This window comes from Triticum dicoccoides, chromosome 3A (genome assembly GCF_002162155.2).
Source record: "Triticum dicoccoides isolate Atlit2015 ecotype Zavitan chromosome 3A, WEW_v2.0, whole genome shotgun sequence".
NCBI classification, from domain to species: Eukaryota; Viridiplantae; Streptophyta; class Magnoliopsida; order Poales; family Poaceae; genus Triticum; species Triticum dicoccoides.
In genome coordinates this window covers 482,766,006-482,775,730 of record NC_041384.1, presented here as the reverse complement: position 1 = coordinate 482,775,730, position 9,725 = coordinate 482,766,006, and positions in this window count along the sequence as shown.

The following is a 9,725-nucleotide window of genomic DNA, read 5'->3' as shown; positions in this document are numbered from 1 at the left end:
TTGTGCTCTCGGTTTCCTCAGTTATTCTATAACCATTCAAACAATGGAATCACTCTCGACTATTGAGCTTCTTCCCCAGTTACTAGAATCATTCCCAACATTTGCATTTTGTTCCCAGCTTGCACCCACTATTGAGCCATTTTACCATGGACTGCCTTTCACAACAATTGTTGTTCAGGATGATCTTTAAAAGTGGGCATACCATGGGTCCCATCCTTTTCCCTTGTTAAACAAGAGGAAATTCATCCATTGCGTTGTCTTCAACAAGGTAGTCTACACCGTCCATTCTAGTCCGGGTATGCCATTCCTTCATACTCCTCCAAACAATTGTTGGTGAATTGCCTTAGGCTAGTATAGAGAGTTTCGATGATCCGTGTATCAAAAGTAATTCTTTTTGCCACTTAAGGGAATAATCCTACGAGCCACCTCCCTAAGGTGCCCCGTTATGGAATCATGGCAATTATTCCCTTGCTACTTTGAAACCATGCACCATCTTCTAAGCATGGAATTGTTGCCTACTAATCTGAACCTTCGTCACCTGCTTCTTTCCATCGCTCCTCATATGTGTTTTTGTTCCTCAGCTCAAGAGATGTTTCTACATCTCGCTCTGTGAGTTGATGCTGTGATCATTAAGGTGATCCATCCCTGTAGAGTTATCTCGCTCTCCTGTCCTCGTGTTGGGTGAAGATCTCGAAAGCAAGGATGTCAAGTTCAACATGATGCAATGAATCAATATCTTCGATGAGGACAGTTGGATCATGAAGATTATGATAGTTCAAGTCCCATCTTCCTTTTTTACCCTGCGCTTGAATCTCGGGACGAGATTCTTGTTTAGTGGGGGTGAGCTGTCATAGCCTCAGCTTTGGCCTTGCTTGTGGACTAGTCCTGGTTGTTGCATCATGTTTAATTTCTCAGAAACTTGAAATGGGGATGACAGAAACCCCGGCACCACCTAATCGAACTAGGGTTACTCAAATACTTTTTCAATGAACCTAAAGTGCCCTTCAAAAATGTTCATCATTTTTGTCTTGGTTTAGAACCTCTACAAAAATGGTTCACATTTTTCTAGGACAACTTGGGTCACTGAATTAAATCATAAGTTATTTGCATTTGGGCACTTAAATGCTATAAATTATTTTAAGTGCCCAAACAATCTTGATTTTAAATGAGGGCTGTTGGAAATAATCCAACCAGTGCCCACAAATATTTTCATGATTTTTGAAAATGCTCTGGAATTTTTAATAAAGACAAAACAAATGCAGGAAATAGAAAATAGAAACTAAATTTACAAAAGACAGAAGAGGAGAGGAAACCTACCTGGCCCACCTACCTGTAGCCGGCCCAGCTTAACCGACCCAGCCCACTTACCTCCTCACTCGTCGTCTTCCTCCTGCCAGTAGACGGGAGCGAACACGCACGTGCACCCGCGGAGCCTCCGCCTCCTGCTTCGCGCTGGCAGCGTCCCCACATGTCCACCTGCTCGCCTGGAGACACCAGCACCCCTGCACTTCTCCCCTCTCTCCCTCTCCCTCATCCCCTCCTCTGTCTCTCTCTCATGTGCACGTCCCAATGTCACCATCGCCGCCGCTTGCAGTTACCGCTGCTAGAGCCACCTCCTCGCCCTCCGCCCGAGTCCAGAAGCTCCGCCACGTCTGCCTTGTCCTCTCCGTCGACTCACACGACTCCAGACGCCTCGGAGCACCGCCCCCGACGTCTTCTTCCTCCTTGGTTCGCCGAGATCGACCTTGCTGCCCTGCTCAGCTCCGACTTACCCCAAGCCCGCTTCGACGGCCCTCGCAACCGCCGTTCTGCTCCCGTAGATATTCACAAGTATTTAGTTCAAGGGAAGTACCCCTCGACCACTCTGTCAGGCAAGAAAAACCCCCTTGTTCACTCCGGTACAATCCCACTCTCTCGCTCCTGCTCTCTTTTACTGCATTAGGAGAACAACGATTCAACTGTTACTTGTTGCGGTAGTTGAACCCATTTCCTCTGCATGACCTGTCATTGCCACAGTAAATAGATGAAACCCACTAGCATGAGTAGGACTTGTTTGAGCCCTGATGTGCCTACTCATTCATGCTTGTTGTCATGCCTTCTACTGCTTAGAGTTGAGTCAGGTCTGATTCATCGGGCATGAATTGGAATGTGGTGAACATGTCCTACTGTTGAGAGCTAAGTGTGTGAACACGATTTAGTAAATCTAGCGGTGAGAGGCCATGTAGGAGTACATGGTGGGTTGTCTCATTGAAACCATCCTTAGGAACCGCGTTCTGTGTTTGTGATCCGTGAATAGTTACTACCACACACTGTGATCCTTAATTGACTCTCTCGACTTATTAATCACCTTGATCTCTGTCCAGGACTTGCAACTAGTTTCTAGTGTTTGTAGGATATGTGTTGTAGGCCGTGCGTAGCGCTGACCCTAGGGGTGGGCTATGATGCGGTAGATACACCATGGCACGGTGTACCGAGTCGCCCATTTGGTGTCTCGGGAACCCTGCACACATCGTTTGGGGCCGTGAGCGACACCCCGGCTGGATCTCCTTGCGGATGGAACCCGAATAGGCGATAAACCTGGACTAGGGACTTGTGTGGTTAGTCAGGTCGTGGCCGACACCCTCGCTGGGCTTCCGCTTGAAGGTTGCCGAGTACATGTCGTGTAAACAGCGATAAGTGGTGAGAGCGTGTGTGAAGAAGTACACCCCTGCAGGGTTAACATCATCTATTCGAATAGCCGCATCCGCGGTAAAGGACTTCTGGGTTGCCTGTACAGTTCATAGACAAGTGAAAGTGGATACTCTAAAATGCGCAAGATAAGCGTGAGAGCTATGGATGGCATTCTCGTAGGGAGACGGGAGTGGATCCATAGCGGGGTATTGATAGGTGAATATGTGGACTCGTGTGCGCCACCACAAAAGAGTTACTTGCAGTCGTAGTTCAGGATAGCCACCGAGTCAAAGCTGGCTTGCTGCAGTTAAACCCCACCATCCCATTGTTGATGTTGATGCATATGTAGACAGTTCTGATGTAAGTCTTGCTGGGTACATTTGTACTCACGTTTGCTTAATTTATGTTTTTGTAGAGATACTTCAGTCTCGCTAGTAGTTCCGCATAGACTTCGACGTTTAGCTTGTTACCTCAGCTACGATCTTGTGCCCTCGGCAGGGTCTTGTAGTTAGGCAGGCTTCTCAGCCATTTCCATTTGTAGTTGTCTGTACACAGACAAGATAAGGTTCCGCATGTGCTATTGCTTATATGACTTGAATGCTGGGTCATGATACCCATATTTGTAATATCTGACTCTTCGGAGTCTTATGAATAATTACTTTGAGTCGTAGAGTTTTGTTGTGATGCCATGTTATATTTACACATATCCACCATATTGTGTGTATCATTGAAATGCTTGGTATGTGTGGGATCCTACAACCTAGTTGTCTATCCTTGGTAGCCTCTCTTATGGGGAAATGTAGTCTAGTGCTTCCATTGAGCCACGGTAGTTGCTACAGCCCGGTTTACCGGAGTCCTGTTAGCCCAGTCGCTACTGCTCCGGAGCACTTAGACATGCTAGCATGTGTCCTTCTTCGATCCTGTGTCTGTCCCTTCGGGGAAATGTCACGCGGTGTCTTTCGGAGTCCTGTTAGCCTGCTACAGCCCGGATTCTCGGAGTCCTCCTAGCCTAGTTGCTATAGCCCGAATTCACTTGCTGATGACCGACACGTTCGTTGCTGGGTCATGTATGTCTGTCCCTGTAAGTTAGTGCCACTTTGGGTGCACGACTATTCATGTCGGCTCGGGTTCTCTGTCATATGGATGCTAGCGACGCTATCATATACGTGAGCCGAAAGGCACAAATGGTCCCGGGCCAGGTAAGGTGGCACCCGTGGGGATACCGTGCGTGAGGCCGCATAGTGATATGATGTGTTACATGCTAGATGAATGTGGCTTAGGATCAAGGTCCTGACACGAATATAGTCATCCAATATATCAATCGTTATGCCTCGACCATTCCGAGACTCCTCATCATGTCTGTGATCACATCTGAGACTCCGAACTATCTTCGGTACATCAAAACACATAAACTCATAATATCGATCGTCACCGAACGTTAAGCATGGGGACCCTACGGGTTCAAGAACTATGTAGACATGACCGAGACACGTCTCTAGTCAATAACCAATAGCGGAACCTGGATGCTCATATTGGTTCCAACATATTCTACAAAGATCTTTATCGGTCAAACCACATAACGATATACGTTGTTCCCTTTGTCATCGGTATGTTAATTACCCGAGGTTTCCTCGTTGGTATCTCAATACCTAGTTCAATCTCGTTACCGACAAGTCTCTTTACTCATTCCGTAATGCTACATCTCGTAACTAACTCATTAGCTACATTGCTTGCAAGGCTTATAGTGATGTACATTACCGAGAGGGCCCCGAGATACCTCTCCGACAATCGGAGTGATAAATCCTAATCTCGATCTATGCCAACTCAACAAACACCATCGGAGACACCTGTGGAGCACCTTTATAATCACCCAGTTACGCTATGATGTTTGGTAGCACACAAAGTGTTCCTCCGGTATTCAGGAGTTGCATGATCTCATAGTCATAGGAACATGTATAAGTTATGGAGAAAGAAATAGCAACAAACTAAACGATCATCGTGCTAAGCTAACGGATGGGTCAAGTCAATCACATCATTCTCTAATGATGTGATCCCGTTAATCAAATGAAAACTCATGTCTATGGTTAGGAAACATAACCATCATTGATTCAACGAGCTAGTCAAGTAGAGGCAAACTAGTGACACTATGTTTGACTATGTATTCACACATTTACTAAGTTTCCGGTTAATACAATTCTAGCATGAATAATAAATATCATGATATAAGGAAATATAAATAACAACTTTATTATTGCCTCTGGGGCATATTTCCTTCACCTGCGGTATTCGGGAGTTGCATAATCTCAGAGGAACATGTATAAGTCATGAAGAAAGCAATGGCAATAAAACTAAACGATCATTATGCTAAGCTAATGGATGGGTCTTGTCCATCACAACATTCTATAATGATGTGATCCCATTGATAAAATGACAACACATGTCTATGGTTAGGAAACTTAACCATCATATTTGATTAACGAGCTAGTCAAGTACAAGCATACTAGGGACAGTCTGTTTGTCTATGTATTCACACATGTACTAAGTTTCCGGTTAACACAATTCTAGCATGAATAATAAACATTTAGCATGGTATAAGGAAATATAAATAACAACTTTATTATTGCCTCTAGGGCATCACTACGACTGAGAAGGTCTCATCCTAGTCAACTCCTTGAACTTGTCGAAAACCTTTTGCCACAAGTCAAGCTTTGTAGACAGTAACATTACCGTCAGCGTCAGTCTTATTCTTGAAGATCCATTTATTCTCTATCGCTTGACAATCATCGGGCAAGTCAACCAAAGTCCACACTTTGTTGTCATACATGGATCCCATCTCAGATTTTATGGCCTCAGGCCATTTCGTGGAATCTAGGCTCATCAGCGCTTCCTCATAGTTCGTAGGTTCGTCATGATCAAGTAACATGACCTCCAGAACAGGATTATAGTACCACTCTGGTGCGGATCGTACTCTAGTTGACCTACAAGGTTCGGTAGTAACTTGATCAGAAGTTTCATGATCATCATCATTAGCTTCCTCACTAATTTGTGTAGGAATCACTGGAACTGATTTCTGTGATGAACTACTTTCCAATTCGGGAGAAGGTACAATTACCTCATCAAGTTCTACTTTCCTCCAACTCACTTCTTTTGAGAGAAACTCCTTCTCTAGAAAGGATCCATTCTTAGCAACGAATATCTTGCCTTCCGATCTGTGATAGAAGGTGTACCCAAAAGTATCCTTTGGGTATCCTATGAAGGCACATTTCTCCGATTTGGGTTCAAGCTTATCAGGTTGAAGTTTTTTCACATAAGCATCGTAGCCCCAAACTTTAAGAAACGGCAGCTTAGGTTTCTTGCCAAACCACATTTCGGTGTTGTCTCAACGGATTTAGATGGTGCCCTATTTAATGTGAATGCAGTCGTCTCTAAAGCATAACCCCAAAATGATAGCGGTAAATCAGTAAGAGAGATCATAGATCGTACCATATCTAATAAAGTACGGTTACGACATTCGTACACACCATTACGCTGTGGTGTTCCAGGTGGCGTGAGTTGTGAAACTATTCCACATTGTTTCAAATGAAGACCAAACTCATAACTCAAATATTGACCTCCACGATCAGATCGTAGAAACTTTTTTGCTTGTTATGATTATTTTCCAATTCACTCTGAAATTCTTTGAACTTTTCAAATGTTTCAGACTAATGTTTCATCAAGTAGATATACCCATATCTTCTCAAATCATCTGTGAAGATCAGAAAATAACGATACCCGCCGCGAGCCTCAACACTCATCGGACCGCATACATCAGTATGTATTATTTCCAATAAGTCACTTGCTCGCTCCATTGTTCCAGAGAACAGAGTCTTAGTCATCTTGCCCATGAGGCATGGTTCGCAAACATCAAGTGATTCCAAAAGTCCATCAGCATGGAGTTTCTTCGTCCGCTTTACACCAATATGACCTAAACGACAGTGTCACAAATAAGTTGCACTATCATTATTAACTTTGCATCTTTTGGCTTCAATATTATGAATATGTGTATAACTCCAATCGAGATTCAAGAAAAATAGACCACTCATCAAGGGTGCATGACCATAAAAGATATTACTAATATAAATAGAACAACCATTATTCTATGATTTAAATGAATAACCGTCTGGCATCAAACAAGATCCAGATATAATGTTCATGCTCAACGCTGGCAGCAAATAACAATTATTTAGGTCTAAAACTAATCCCAACGGTAGATGTAGAGGTAGCATGCCGACGGCAATCACATCGACTTTGAAACCATTTCCCACGCGCATCGTCACCTCGTCCTTACCCAGGCACTACTACGCGCATTAGTAAGGTACACATCAATAACATGTATATCAAATATACCTTTCACTTTGCCATCCTTCTTATCCGCCAAATACTTGGGGTAGTCCCGCTTCCAGTGACCTGTCCCTTTGCAGTAGAAGCACTCAGTCTCAGGCTTAGGTCCATACTTGGGCTTCTTCACTTGATCTGCAACTTGCTTGCCGTTCTTCTTGAAGTTCCCCTTCTTCCCTTTGCCCTTTTTCTTGAAACTAGTGGTCTTATTAACCATCAAAACTTGATGCTCCTTCTTGATTTCTACCTCCACAGCCTTTAGCATCGCGAAGAGCTCGGGAATTGTCTTATCCATCCCTTGCATATTATAGTTCATCATGAAGCTTTTGTAGCTTGGTGGCGGTGATTGAAGAACTCTGTCAATGACACTATCATCAGGAAGATTAACTCCTAGTTGAGTCAAGTGGTTGTGGTACCCTGACATTCTGAGTATAAGTTCACTGACGGAGCTATTCTCCTCCATTTTGCAGCTATAGAGCTTATTGGAGACTTCACATCTCTCAATTCGGGCATTTGCTTGAAATATTAACTTCAACTCCTGGAACATCTCATATGCTCCATGACGTTCAAAATTTCTTTGAAGTCCCGATTCTAAGCCATAAAGCATGGCACACTGAACTATCGAGTAGTCATCAGCTTTGTTGTGCCAGACGTTCATAACGTTCGGAGTTGCTCCTGCAGCGGGTCTTTCACCTAGCGGTGCTTCTAGGACGTAATTCTTCTGTGCAGCAATGAGGATAATCCTCAAGTTACGGACCCAGTCCGTGTAGTTGCTACCATCATCTTTCAACTTAGCTTTATCTAGGAACACATTAGAATTCAAAGGAACGGTAGCATGGGCCATTGATCTACAACAACATAGACATGCAAATACTATCAGGTACTAAGTTCATGATAAATTAAAGTTCAGTTAATCATATTACTTAAGAACTCCCACATAGATAGACATCCCTCTAGTCATCTAAATGATCATGTGATCCATATCAACTAAACCATGTTCGATCATCACGTGAGATGGAGTAGTTTTCAATGGTGAACATCATTATGTTGATCATATATACTATATGATTCACGTTCGACGTTTCGGTCTTAGTGTTCCGAGGCCATATCTGCATATGCTAGGCTCGTCAAGTTTAACCCGAGTATTCTGCACGTGCAAAACTGGCTTGCACCCATTGTATGTGAACTTAGAGCTTATCACACCCAATCATCACGTGGTGTCTCAGCACGACGAACTATAGCAACGGTGCATACTCAGGGAGAACACTTGTACCTTGAAATTTAGTGAGGGATCACCTTATAATGCTACCGTCTTACTAAGAAAAATAAGATGCATAAAGGATAAACATCACATGCAATCAATATATGTGACATGATATGGCCATCATCATTTTGTGCCTTTGATCTCCATCTCCAAAGCACCGTCATGATCTCCACCGTCACCGGCTTGACACCTTGATCTTCATCGTAGCATCATTGTCGTCTCGCCAACTATTGCTTCTATGACTATCGCTACCACTTAGTGATAAAGTAAAGCAATTAAATGGTGATTGAATTTCATACAATAAAGTGAAAACCATAAGGCTCCTGCCAGTTGCTGATAACTTCTCCAAAACATGATCATCTCATACAACAATTTATATCTCATCACGTCTTGACCATATCACATCACAACATGCCCTTGATAAACAAGTTAGACGTCCTCTACTTTGTTGTTGCAAGTTTTACGTGTCTGCTACAGGCTTCCAACACCGTTCTTACCTACGCATCAAAAACCACAACGATGTTTTGTCAAGTGTGATGTTTTAACCTTCAACAAGGACCGGTCGTAGTCAAACTTGATTCAACTAAAGTTGGAGAAACAGACACCCACCAGCAACCTGTGTTCGAAGCACGTCGGTAGAACCAGTCTCATGAACGTGGTCATGTAATGTCAGTCCAAGCCGCTTCATCCAACAATACCACCGAATAAAAGTAAGATGTTGGTGGTAAGCAGTATGACTATTATCGCCCACAACTCTTTTGTGTTCTACTCGTGCATATAACATCTACGCATAGACCTGGCTCGGATGCCACTGTTGGGGAACACAGCATTTCAAAAAAATTCCTACGATCACGCAAGATCTATCTAGGAGATGCATAGCAATGAGACGGGGAGAGTGTGTCCACGTACCCTCATAGACTGAAAGCGGAAGCGTTTAGTAACACGGTTGATGTAGTCAAACGTCTTCACGATCCAACCGATCCAAGTATCGAATGTACGGCACCTCCGTGTTCAGCACACGTTCAGCACGATGACGTCCCTCGAGCTCTTGATCCAGTTGAGGACGAGGGAGAGTTCTGTCAGCACGATGGCGTGGCGACGGTGATGATGAAATTATCGGCGCAGGTCTTCGCCTAAGCACTACGACGATATGACCGAGGTGGTAAACTATGGAGGGGTGCATCGCACATGGCTAAGAGATTGTCTGTTGTGCTTTGGGGTGCCCCTGCTCATGTATATAAAGGAGGGGGAGGAGGAGGCCAGCCATAGGGGGGCGCGCGCCATAGGGGAGTCCAACTAGGATTCCCAATCCTAGTTGGAGTCCCCTTCCTTTCCAAGAGAGGGAGAGAGGGAAGGAGGGGGAAGGGAGAAGGAAAGAGGGGGGCACTGCCCCCTCTCTAGTCCAATTCGGACT